General features: G+C 40.0%; 1 protein-coding gene across 1 annotated transcript in view; it reads left to right on the top strand.

Annotated features, from left to right (window-relative positions):
• The window catches only part of LOC149226995 (uncharacterized), a 199,413-nt gene that overhangs the window by 101,764 nt on the left and 83,454 nt on the right, over positions 1–14,195 (top strand). The window lies entirely within an intron of this gene.

Raw genomic sequence — 14,195 nt, 5'->3', positions numbered from 1 at the left:
TTCTTCTATGCAAGGACATTTGATGACCCAACCAACTTGTTGCTCTCCTTGCAAAATGAAGTCATTTTGATAGCAGATTCAGACATAAATATAGAGATACTTGTCAAGTGAAGATGCTTCCTAATGGTGATATCTTCAACTTGATGCTTTCTTGATTTTGATGATAGAAGATGTCTTCTTGATGAAGATGCCTTCCTTCGAAATTGATTCTTGACTCAAGGAGAGGGAGATCACATTGATTCCTTGATGATGATGACAATGCCTCTTCTTGCTTCCTTAGATGATAGTGTAGAATGTGGTGGCTTTCCCAAGGTGCTTCAAATGTAGGGTCTTTCTTTGAATGAGTGGATGTCGGGTCCTTGAGGTCTTCTTTTTGTTGTGATGAAGATTGGTCAATGTGCAAGCTTCCCAAGAATGCTTTATTTGAAGAGTCCTTTCTTTAAATGAGCTAGGGCTTTGAGGTCTTCTTTGATGCTCCTTAATTACTTTCTTCAAGATGATGAGAGGGTTAGTCCTTCTTAATGATTGATGCTCTTTTGTTCCCCAAATGATCTTCTTATGTTTCGACCTTTGAGTATCCATTTGTAAGCTGCCTTTCTTTGATGTAGTCACCTTAGCTCTGATACCATGTTGAGAAATCTAGGGGCAACAAGATAGGTGATTTCTCTTCACTTGATAACTGCTTGTGATGTATTTTACTAAATTTAATTAGCTTATTTTTTTAATTGATTATATTTAGTGTTCTTTTCATCAAACAACTATCAAACCATAAAGAACAATAAGACAAGATGACACAATATATAGGCTATGAGCCAGGGCCAAAACCTCTCCACTTGAGAGGAAAACCCACAAGAATTCTTATCTTCTTATATAAATTCAATTGGCGAATTTCAAGACCTATGACCCTTGACCAAGACCCTCCAAGACCAAGTCAAACCTTTCCTCTCTGATGAGATTTCCTTCAACTTCAACAACTTTTGCAATTTCGACCTCCTAGTAGATTCATCTGCAACTTCGACCTCCTAGCAAATTCTTCTGCAACTTCGACCTCCAACAATTGCTTCTGCAAAAACCCTAGATGACACATGTGAGAGAATGATGGAGATTTTGTCCTTATTTTCTCCTTCAATTGAGATGAGACCTTCTCCTTATCAACTCGGCTTGCAATAGAGACTTCCTTTGACCCAAAACTTCTGCTCTCTTGGAGTGACTGCAATTTGTGTCTATTGCTGCAAGATGATTCCCTATCCTTCACACATGTGGAGGAATATAACCCAAAACAGTCCCTAAATTGCTTTGCTCTTCCTTCTTTTGTCTCTCCCTATCTTTGCTAGGTATTAGGCTTCTTATTTTGGTTTGATCGAACTTCTTGATGCTTGAGCGAGTGATCCTTGAATGAGGTTGAATACTCCTTTATATAGGCTTCCTTGACTCCTTAATAGGTCGACATGTCCTTCTAGATAGGCCAACTTGTCCCCTTATAAGACCGACTTGTTGCTTGCATCATGACAGGTTCTTAGAGGGTCTTTGACTCTAGATTGACTCAAATAAATTTTTCCTTTACAACATGTAACATGCCTAAATGGGTCTTCCATACATGACAATGACTCAATTGACTTGTAGACTCAATGACAAGCCGTAGAAGCACTCAATGGGTGCTTGACCTAAAAATAAATTTCTCTTGAGAATGAAACCCATGCCTCAAGAATAACAATAATAAATTTATTTTTCTCATTACATCAAATACATAAAATCATGATTACATATGTCATTATGAAGATCGAACCTAGTTACATATTTCAACACATACAAGTACTTTTCCATCTATAAAAGCTACTCTATATCCTTTATCTTCTAAACATGAAATAGAGACTAAATTCTTTTTCAAACTTGGTACATATAGGACATTACTGAGATGAGCATTGTTACCAGATTCCAGCTCGATGGATGCCTTTCCAACTCCTTTGACTGCATAACTGTGGTTATCACCAAGCTGCACCCTTTGAGATAGTCTTCTTTTCATTATGTTAGTGAGATTGCTATGATCTCCTGCCATATGTCTTGAAGCACCACTATCTACAAGCCACATATCATCATTGTTTGCAATAGAACTCGTTAGAGCGGAAAAGTAAAACAAATCTTTGTCACCTTTAGGCTTCTTTGGATGTTCATCTTCAATGTCAGCTGCAAAAGTATGTTGTTTTTCCTTTGTCTTTTTGTTATTAGCCATCTCAGGACAATCCCTTTTATAATGTCCAAATTTCTGACAATCATAACATTGAATTTTTGACATTTCCTTCTTCCTTTGGGGAGGAGGTGATCATCTTCCTGACTCTTGTTTTGAAAGCCAAACTTCTTTCCTTTATTCTTGAAGCAAGCTGCAAATGCTTGAGAAGCTTCTTCTTTTCTATCTCTTGATATAAGCCTTGATTCTTCTTGAGCACAAGAGGCCCACAATTCTTCAAATGAAGGAGTTTCCTTCCTGCTACTTATACCTGCTGTAAATGCATCCCATGATCTAGGTAGACCATTGAATGTTGTAGTCACAAGTTCCTCTTCAGAAACAGTTTCTTCAATTGCTTGAATTTGGTCTGTTATTTGTGAAATCCTTATGAAATATGAAGCCACGGTGTCATCATTTGTCATCCTTACATCATGAAGCTCATTCTTCAAGCTCATGGCCCGACCAACGTTCTTGATAGTAAATAGATTAGTTAGGGCATCATACATCCTCTTGGAAGTATCAAGCTTTGTAATATAGGGAATTAGATGATCTCTAATGGAGTCCACAATAAGACTCATGGCATTGATGTGACTCATGTAACCAACCACCGTCATCACATCAACACAACATGCAAAGATCACTAGGAAACACCAACAATGCCATGAAATATCTACCTTGTAACACCATCATCTAACCCCTGGGGTAGCTAGAGCCATCATCCATATCCAAGATAAGCATATTGATATCAACAACATCAAAATGAGAAAGCATGCTCTACAACCATTGAATGTGTAACGAAGGGGTAATTAATAAGTCAAGAACATAGGGGAAGACAACCAAATCAGCAAGCACACACATCCAACCAAGGAGAAGGGAGAGTCCCACAACCTAATACCTCCATCAAATGATCCAATGCCATTAAGAGAAGGGGCTCCATGAAGATGAATCACCCCAAGTTGTTCCAATGTTCCAAGATACCAGCTGCAAATTTCCATAAATGTGATGAAAATCATGGTGTGGAACCTCATACAGTATGATTGTAACACTCCATTTTCCGAAAAGGACAAGTGCCAGATCTTTTGTGTCTACTCACCCTATTGCCTCCTTAATCCACACCTTGGATTATCATGGAGAAAGTCCTTAACTCCACTTGGTGTGGCTTTGGGGGCAAGTTTCGAATTGAGGCTGTCACTCAATTCTCAACTCCTCTGTCAAGGCTTATTCCTAGCGAAACGAAGGGGGGTGGACCTTAAAGTTGTCTCAGGTTTAGCTAGCTTCAAGCTAGCAAGTTAGTTTTCATAGGAATTATCCAAGTAAATGTACAAGTTCAATGAACACACAATACATATAGATTCACCAGTATTGAGATGAGACTAGTGCCAAGGAATAGATGCTTGCTAAAGATTCCAAGTACAGATACAACTTTGCAAGACACTTGGAAGGTAAACCAAAAGCCACAAGATAGATGCTTTCAACAATGATGCTGACAAATAACAATTTTAGCAAATCCAAAAAAGGAAACAAGTGCTTATCAAGTTATTAGAAATATTTGAATGATAAATAGGATGCTCGCGAATCAATAAGATTTACCTAACTTAAAAGCCCAATTCCAAATAGGAAACCAAACTTAGATGATGCTCATGTACCTACTTTGTGATGAGTGATGAGATGATCTTGGTTAATTCTAGTTTGAGTTAGGTCACTTGGAATTAGATTGATTCCAGGTTACAATATGCAAATTTAATAAGTCTCAATTCAGCTTTCCCTTCTCTCCTTATCCTCGCTGCATTAAGGAAAGATGCAAGGAGGTCCAAAGGAGGAAGCTAAAGCTCCGTGTGCTCCCCGGATTCTCACATGCAACCCACTTGCAAGTAGATCCAATGTTGGGTGATCCAACCTGATTTAGCAAGTAAAATGTTTACCGTTCCCCCAATCCCAGAATAATAAGACATAAGAGGGAGAGGATCCCTAACTTAAACTACTTCAACCAACTTATGTTGGAGATAATTTTTAATTAGTGCAATTATGGACTAGCTATGAAAAGAAATGCTTTGCAATGACAATTAAAAGCAAAACTAACTAATGATGTTACAAGAGCAATGTAAAAGTCAAGTTAAAGTATAATATGCAAAAAAGGAGAGACAATTGCAATGAAGGAGAGACAATTGCAGTAAGACAATTAGCTCATAAAATATATCAAGATCAACTAGAGATTAGGTTGCATGTCACGTGAAATGAGACGAGAATTAGCAAGAGTAAATTTGCATGTTAAGTAAAGAACATGAAAATAAAACCATGAAAGGGAACTTATTTATAATCTAAGTCACTTAAGCAAATTAAAGCAGCCAAACAATGAACCACTCAATCAATCATGCAAAAGACACCTTCCCCAATTGGGGAAAATGGATGCCAAGGGGAAAATACCCCAAGGTCCCAAAAAAAAGATTAATTTTTTATTTTATTTTATTAAGGTTAGGCCCCTCTTGATGAATGAGGGATGTAGGAGTTTACAAGCACTTCCCTTGAAGGGAACAAGAGACCTCTTCCAAATCTTGTTACAATAATGGGTACAAACTCTCACACCCAAAACTACAATGAGCTGAGCGAAATTACAAAAATTTACTAGGCTAAAACCTTCCTTGAAGAAACCCATTAACAAAGCAAATTTCGATGATATGTGATTTACAATGAGGAGAGGTGAAAATCCTTTAAAGCTGCTGGTTGAAGGTGTATGCGATCAGGTTGACAAGATGCCCCCTTTTTCTTTGTAAGCAAGCCAAAACAACTCTGCCTCAAGAAGCAATGAGAGTCCAACAGGGTTCGAATCTCTGCTCCAAGAGGGAGTTGGAGTCTGCTAAAAATCAACTCCAAAAACTCTGTTTAATGGGACTGAAGTCTGATCAAAGAGACTAAAAAAAATCAGTCCTATGGACTGTCAAGAATACCCCTTTGCTGCCCAAGCTCTCTGCAAAAATCAGTCCTGAATTAGTACATCAGTTGATCAAAAGGAAATGCAAATTGGAGCACCAAACTCTAGCTTGGATTTAGGGGCAGCTGATTGCAAAACTTGCAGACTTAAGCAAACTGAAATTAATTTACAAATTTTCCCAAAGCGAACATTCAAACTTGTTCTCTTTGAGCAAAGAAAGTCAATGTTGGAACAATTAATTATGCTTGAGCCCAATACTCTAATGTTCAATAACAAGCCCAAAACAAGTAACCAAAATTGACTTAGAATTTTTTTGATTGGTAAAAGTCATGGAAGTATTGAGGATCCTTTTTGATCTGTCTCTTGAACAACTTAGAGAGTCTTTGTCCACTTTGGGTTGGGAGTGCTCAACCTCCTTGGAGATGGTTGGTCTAACCGAAGACTTCACCACCTTTGAGTATGTGGGATAACCTGCAACTAACACCATACACTTGCAAACAAAGATCAGTACACCTTGAGACCTCACTCATATGATGGCAAGAGTTGGATTATTGTTCAATCAAGAATAAATAAGCCTAAATGAAGCCTAGGATATGATTGAATGCCAAAGAGGAGATCCAAATAGTTGGATCCCTCTCCCCTAGGCAACAATGCCCCTATGGGCTAGGCTACTAAAGCAAATAGATTGCAAATAAAAACCATAAATCATTAACACAAGTGCATATTAAACATTGAAATCAATACCAAAGTTACCTCACAAAAGTCAAGCCAAAAGCCCACAACCCCAAAGACTAGACCTCCAAAGCCTTTTTATTGATCGAAGTATGAGAATTATACAAGTAGCGTTTCCACAAGCTTTGAGCTTCAAACCATGAAATGAGAGAGGTCCAATGGGTCTCTTTATACAAAATTGGGAAAAACCATGCAACAAGTGGAAGAGGGTGAAGATCTCTATGAATTTTTCCAAGTGTGAGGACTGCTGTAGATGACTGTCCACGTGTCCCTTGACTGCTGCGTTTTCCCTCTGCCTGGCTGTGCGCAAATCCTGACTGCTGGTGCGTATCTTACTAATGGCTGATGTGTGAGGGAGGACTGCTGCCATGTGGGAAAAAGGCTGAAGTTTAAACTCCAGCATCTGCCACCAAACTGAGATCCTAACTGTTGTATGATTCCTTGATTCTGTGATGATCTCCTAGATGATTGCCAGCGCTGGAGCATAACTGATGTGTTATCTATTTGTTGCTACATGGAATTTAGAGTGAAGTTGAGAGTGTAGAAAAACTCCACTAATCACTGAAGTGTTTAACCTTAACTCAACCTTCCAAATCTGCATGGATTTCAGGAGCTTTTGGCTAGTTGACAAGGAAATTCCAGTCTCTCAATGATCCGAATTGGATCCTTAAATGTTTTCATGACTGTTTCAAATTATGATAGATCAAATCTTATGAATAACAAAGCTTATCAGAAATGACTTCTGGACAATGGCAATTGTGGCCAGCACGGAACAACGAGGACCCTCGGTCAAAGTGCGCTGACCGTTGGCCCATGGAGACCGTGCATGGACGCAAATTGGCAAATGGGAAGCCCGGATCCAGAAACAGAGGCAGTTTCTGATACGCGATTAGCGCAAAGCGCTAATCGCGTATCGCAGTACAAAACCCTCAGAGAAGGAAAGCCCCGAGCGTTCGGTCACAGGGAAAACAGGAAAACCGTACGGAAACTGTCAGAAGGCGGGTCCCGGGCCCAAAACCGCCAGGATATCGCGTGCACTTCGAGCGGTAAGTGGGTTTGGCCGAGTTCAGCGCGATGCCATACATTGGGCGACGCGTGTCCAACGGATGAGAGAGAAAACCGCTTACATCGCGTGAGTAACGGTCGAGCAACCTACCCGCGCAATATAGACGGAGACCGTAGGATCTGGAGGCTCCAGATCAATGGCGGAGAATCAACCCGATGGATGACCGGATTCAACAGGGAAATAGACTGAGGCAAATAAAGATTTGAGGTCCAGCATGACCGATGAGCTTGTAGAAGAATCAATTTTGCGGGCAAATCCTGGAGTAATGGAAATAATGCCCGTTCAAAGAAAACTGACACTCAGTTCGTAAGGTGACAAGTAGCCACCTCTCTGTGCAGTGTTATACAGTGATGATGATGCAGAGCAGGGGAATTCCAACAGATAGAGGCAGGCGATCCAGAGAGCCGGGAAGAGGAAACAAACAATCAGGTAGCAGATTGGCTTTAAGCCACAACAGACACAGAGACAGAAAACATAACAAAAGAGAAGGGAACAGAAGTAGAGAAGGAAGCGAATTGCAAAGAATAGAGAAGCCGAGCTGACCTGCAGAGCAAAGGCAGTGTCGAGTAGACAAAACAGAGAGAGTCTGAGAGTCTGTGAACTCCAGAGAAGGCTTGAGAGGTTCAAGCAACTCCTCTGTGTATACTTATCTAGTATTGAGTACCAAATTCGGCTCATACCATTGAGACTGGTTGAGGTCGAGATTCAGTAAGGGGGAGTCTGTGCACTTTAGAGGCTTGGGGGATCCAAGTACCACTCTACTGATCATCATCTGTTAAGTGAGACTCAAATTGAGCTCCTTGTTGTAAAATCTCTGCTTTAAGACACAATAGAAAAGGCCACCACTGAAGCTGGACCAGGAGACATAGCCCAGGAGGATTGGGTGAACTCCTTATTAAATTTGTTGTGTTCTGTATTTGCTTACTGTGTTTCTCTTACTGTTTCAAGTGTCTGTGTATTTCGCAATCTTATCAATCCGTTACCTAAAATAACATAGACACACCCCAACACATGAGTCTGTAATACCTTCATTAATTAACTGAGATCATTCACGAGTGATTTTCAGATCAAGTGGTATCAGAGCTCCTAGGTTGTTTAAGGTTAGACAAGCTTGTGCTGGATTTCGCTGTTGAATGCTAACTAGATCAAAGCTTAAATTAGGAGGAGAGTTGGTTGAGACTAACCCGGAAATTGCAAGAGTCTATCCTCAAAAGAAAATGTCAGAGGAAAGTCCTTTGGGACCAGATCCTCAATTTATAGATAGTTTCTTGGCCATGAGGTCCATGGTAGAGGAAATGTATAAGGACTTTAGGAAACATAAAAAAGAGGATTCATCAGGCTCCAAACAAGATAAAGGAGAAGAAGAGTCTCTCCTCCATGACCACTCAAAAGGAAAAGGGAAAGAAGAAAGCTTTCTCACACCTCCTAATAGCCCTGAACATAAAAAGAAGACATCTTTGATTAAATTAGATGTTAAATTTGATTTACCCATATATGATGGAGAGTTGAATGCAGAGAAGCTGGAAAATTGGATCAGACAAATTGATGTGTATTGCAGAGTGCAGAGTATCGACTCAAACAAGAGTAAGATTCAGCTGGCCAGCCTACGCCTCGGAGGCATCGCCTTGGTATGGTGGGAAGGCAGGACACAAGCTGACATGAAGAAACATGGTTAGATTCTTTTTGTTTGGAGTGAATTTGTTTCTGCAATCAAAAAACAGTTCTATCCAGTAACTTACATGCAGCAAGCCATGATGAGTTGACAAACTCTTCGCCAATTGAAAGGGCAAAGTGTACAGGGTTACACCCAACAATTTAGGAAGAGAGCTTTGATTCTAGGAATTTCATTAGACACACCTGAGACTCTGTTGAAGTACATAGGGGTCTACACAGCTACATGAGGCACATTATCCTCATGTTTAATCCCACTAGTATAGATGAGGTATCTGTTCAAGCTACACATTTAGAAGCTAGAGGAAAGAATGGGAAACCAAAAGTTGGGGGATCATCCAAACCCACTGCAAGCAAGAATAAGGAGAAAAGAAAACAGAAATGGAAAGAAAGATGGCTCGTGGAGAATGTGCATTGATTACCAGGCATTGAATAAGATAACAATAAAAAATCGTTATCCCCTTCCTCGCCTAGATGATCTATTAGATCAGTTAAAGGAAGCTGTTTATTTTTCGAAGTTAGACTTGCATAGTGGATATCATCAGGTCAGAGTTGTAGAACAAGATGCATGGAAGACTGCTTTCAAAACAAAGCAGGGATTGTATGAGTGGCTGGTTATACCTTTTGACTTAACTAATGCTCCTGCTACTTTCATGAGAATAATGAATGATGTGCTCAGACCTTTTCTTGATGATTTTGTTATTGTATATTTGGATGACATTCTTATATTTAGCAAAACGTGGGAAGAACATTTAAAGCATGTTAAACAGACACTAGATGTTTTGAAAAGAGAAAAACTTTATGTTAAACTCTCAAAATGTGAATTTGGCAAAACATCTTTGAATTATTTGGGACATATAGTAGGGGGTGGTGAATTGAAGATAGATCCCTCTAAAGTTGCATTCATTGTAAACTAGCCTAAACCCAAATCTGGAGAAAGTTCATTTCTAACTTTTCCTCAATTGTAGCTCCCTTACATGCTTTGACAGGATTGAACAAGGTGTTTTCAGTGGGGAGGCAAATAGCAGAAATCTTTCGACACGTTGAAAGAAAAGATTAGTACCGCACCAGTACTAGCACTGCTAGATCTTCAAAGATTGTTTGAGATCCAAATAGATGCCAGTGACTATGCCATGGGAGCAGTATTGATACAACACGGTAAATCCATATGTTATCATTAGGAGACATTTAATCCTGTAGTAGTTAACTATCCTACATATGATAAAGAATTGTATGCATTAGTACAGAGTGTGAAAAAGTGGAAACATTACTTAATGGGCAAAGAGACAGTTATCCATACTGATCATCAACCACTTCGATATCTACACTCCCAAACTAAATTGCAGCAATCAAGACACTATAAGTGGATGGGTTTTCTACAACAATTTCATTTAGTCATCAGATATAAAAAGGGCATACACAATAAAGTTGCAGATATGTTATCTAGACCTATTATAAATGCATCCACTATACTTAAGCATAATTCAATATTGCATGAGAGCTACATTGAACAATATGCTCAAGATATAGTTTCTGAAGATGTATATGCAACTTTAAGTCAAGGCAAACGAGTAGAGGAATTGGATTATCATGTTAAGGACCGACTCTTGTATCATTGTGGGAAGCTATGCATTCCACAAACTAAAAGAGTAAAGATAATTCGGGAAGCAAACACTTCTCTAATATCAGGTCACTTTGGGGTAAGTAAAATAGTTGCACAGCTGCAAAGATTTTGTTATTGGCCAAAAATGAATGAGACAATTTCTAGATATGTAAGAGGGTGTACCATGTGTGCTAAAAGTAAGCCCAGCAATAGAAAACTAGGTTTGTACACTCCACTACCAGTTCCTTCTCATCCTTGAGAAGGTATTTCCATGGACTTTGTTGGAGGACTGCCTAAATCTAGGAAAGACCATGGCTATTTATATGTTGTTGTGGATAGGTTCAACAAAATGTGTATTTTGATACCTTGTAATAAACAGGTTATAGCTGAACAGACTACAAAGTTCTTTCAGCATGTATGGGTTCATTTTGGATTACTCACTTCCATTGTATCTGATCGAGACACCCAATTTGTTGGGAAGTTTTGGTCGAGTCTGTGGGAACTAATGGACACCAAACTGAAGAAAAGCACAACTTTTCGTCCACAAACCGATGGCCAGACATAAGTAGTCAACAGGACAGTGATCCAGTTGCTCAGAGGCTATTGCAGCAAGCATCCCAAACTTTGGGATGAACATTTGTGTTATGTGCAGCATGCTTACAACCGAGCAAAACATTCTTCTACACAAAGATCTCCTTTTGAGACCTGTTTTGGTTTCACACCAAGGTCTCCCTTGGATTTTGTCTTTGGCAAAGACATAGCAGTTGATGGACACAGTGATGTGGACAAGGCAACCGGGTTCATTGAACAAATCCAAGAGATTCACCAGGCAGTATAGAAACAGCTGGAAAAGAGCCAAGCCAAATACAAGGCAAGGCATGACAAGCATCGGATGGAGCATAGTTTCCAAGTTGGTGATCAAGTTTGGCTGTATATCAACAAGGACAAAATGCAAGGTGAAGGTAAAAAGCTAAAGCCAATAAGGTATGGACCTTTCAAGATACTTTAGAAAATTGGTGAGAATGCTTTTCGCCTTGATTTACTAGCTTACATGCACATCTACTCAGTTGTTAATGCAGACAACTTGAGACTATTTGAACCTTCATTAATTGAAGACCTCGAAGAGCAAAGTCAATTGCCTTCTATTGATGATTTGTTACCTGAATATCTCAACGAATTGCAGGAAGACACAGTTCTAGACAGAAAGGTGAGGACGACATGCAAGGGAGATGTTGAGTACCTCAGGATTGGACTCAAGGGTTCAAAGCCAAGCAATGCAAAATGGATATAGATTGGACAAGTGAGACAGTTATTCCCTCACTTAGTCGATGCTTGAAATCCAACTTTTGGTGGTCCAAAAGCCTTTTCAGTGGGAAGGCCGTGATCCGAATTGGATCCTTAAACGTTTTCATGAATGTTTCAAATTATGACAGATCAAATCTTATGAATAACAAAGCTTATCAGAAATGTCCTTTGGACAATGGCAATTGTGGCCAGCACGGAACAACGAGGACCCTCGGTCAAAGCGTGCTGACCGTTGGCCCATGGAGACCGCGCATGGATGCAAATTGGCAAATGGGAAGCCCGGATCCAGAAACAGAGGTAGTTTCTGATACGCGAGCAGGACAAAACCCTCAGAGAAGGAAAGCCCCGAGTGCTCGGTCACGGGAAAAATAGGAAAACCGTGCGGAAACTGTCAGAAGGCAGGTCTCGCGCCCAAAACCGCCAGGATATCGCGTGCACTTCGAGCGGTAAGCAGGTTTGGCTGAGTTCAGCGTGATGCCATACACTGGGCGATGCGTGTCCAGTGGATGAGAGAGAAAACCGCTTACATTGCGTGAGTAACGGTCGAGCAACTTACCCGCGCGATATAGACGGAGACCGTAGGATCTAGAGGCTCCAGATCAACAGTGGAGAATCAACCCGATGGATGACCGGATTCGATGGGGAAATAAACTGAGGCACATAAAGATTTGAGGTCCGGCATGACCGATGAGCTGGCAGAAGAATTAGTTCCGTGGGCAAATCCTGGAGTAATGGAAATAACGTCCGTTTAAAGAAAACTAACACTCAGTTCGTAAGGCGTCAAGTGGCCACTTCTCTGTGCAGCATTATACAGTGATGATGACGCAGAGCAGGGGAATTCCAGCGGACAGAGGCAGGCGATCGAGAGAGCCGGGAAGAGGAAACAAACAGTCAGGGAGCAGATTGGCTTTAAGCCACAACAAACATAGAGACAGAAAACATAACAGAAGAGAAGGGAATAGAAGTAGAGAAGGAAGCGAATTACAGAGAACAGAAAAGCCAAGCTGACCTGCAGAGGAAAGGCAACGTCGAGCAGACAGAACAGAGAGAGTCTGAGAGTCTGTGAACTCAAGAGAAGGCTTGAGAGGTTCAAGCAACTCATGTGTATACCTGTATGGTATTGAGTACCAAATTGGGCTCATACCATTGAGACCGGTTGAGGTCGAGATTCAATAAGGGGGACTCTGTGCACTCTAGAGGCGTGGGGGATCCAAGTACCACCCTACTGATCATCATTTGTTAAGTGAGACTCAAATTGAGCTCCTTGTTGTAAAATCTCTGCTTTAAGACACAATAGAAAAGGCCACCACTGAAGCTGGACCAGGAGACATAGCTCAAGATGATTGGGTGAACTCCTTATTAAATTTGTTGTGTTCTGTATTTGCTTACTGTATTTCTCTTACTGTTTAAAGTGTCTGTGTATTTCGCAATCTTATCAATCTATTGCCTAAAATAACATAGACACACCCCAGCATGAGTCTGTAATACCTTCATTAATTAATTGAGATCATTCACGAGTGATTTTCAGATCACTCAACTACTAGTGAACTTGACCCTTTTGAGGTCCCACCTTAATGTGGTGATTTCGCTGCCTAGTCAGTCTTCCATTTGACTTTTGACTTGTTTAAATTCCACATCATTTCACTTGATTTTTGAGAGCATTTTTAATATGCCTCAATATTCATATTTTCAATTTTTTGACACTTAATGCCACTAAACTTGGGAAAAATGGATTTTGAGGGGGGATTATTGAACTTTTTATCCCTTGAAGTGGACCTTAGAAGAATTTCGGGATGGTGAGTATGATTTTCAAGTATTATACGCCCCCAATATCTTCGAGGTTCACTTATTTACCATTTTACATGGAAATTAATTAAAAATCCCGTATTGTGATAATTTTAATAATTTAAAAAATCCTATAAAAACCTAATCAAATTTCGCGATGCTTTAGATATGTCCTAGTATGGTAATATACATCGATTCTAGGCATTAGCAAAGACCCAAGGCCCAATCATCAAGCCACACATCAGCTTTGGAGGTGTGTGAGTGGAAAAACTCAGCTAGTTATTCATTGCTGAAAAGTGAGAATAATTAGCTAAGTGAAAAAAACACTCTAGAGTGTACTCACTTGATGATCGAGTTCTAAGTCGCCTAAACCTGTTACAACAGTTCATCATACTAGCGACATAAAATACAATTCCCCATAGTGTTGCGAAATTTGAGAGAAAAATATAGAGATAGGAGAGAAGGGTCAATAGGTGTCTGTTGACTTCTGAAAATTTTGATGAGTGCCTTGTACATTGGGCCATGGGGTCTTTAGGTTCTGCTCGATATAACCTAGTAGATAACACACCATATTAAGCACACAAATCTCTAATCTGATTTCAGTTCTGTGCTAATAGATAGATTAGTGATTTGATCTTAGGGAAATCCCTCTTGACTAAAGGAGAGCTGGCCTAAAGTGAAGGATGGTTATATTGAGGTGATAGCGGGTAAAACTTCCAAGAGTTGTGCTAGGGTTTGTACCTGGAAGATTGGACTTATCTTGTGTGCAGATCTAGGAAGTAACAGCACTGAACACCTGTTCCTATGTTCTACAAACTTGTATAACATAGATGTTGAGTTATTTATGCATAAGATTTTTATGGCTTACATTTTGGAGTCA

This window comes from Pinus tabuliformis, chromosome J (assembly GCF_031772625.1).
Source record: "Pinus tabuliformis cultivar Carrire ecotype Pingquan chromosome J, CPIR1, whole genome shotgun sequence".
Classification (NCBI taxonomy): domain Eukaryota; kingdom Viridiplantae; phylum Streptophyta; class Pinopsida; order Pinales; family Pinaceae; genus Pinus; species Pinus tabuliformis.
The sequence above is the reverse complement of the archived record's forward strand: the minus strand, read 5'-3'. Positions and strand labels throughout refer to the sequence as shown.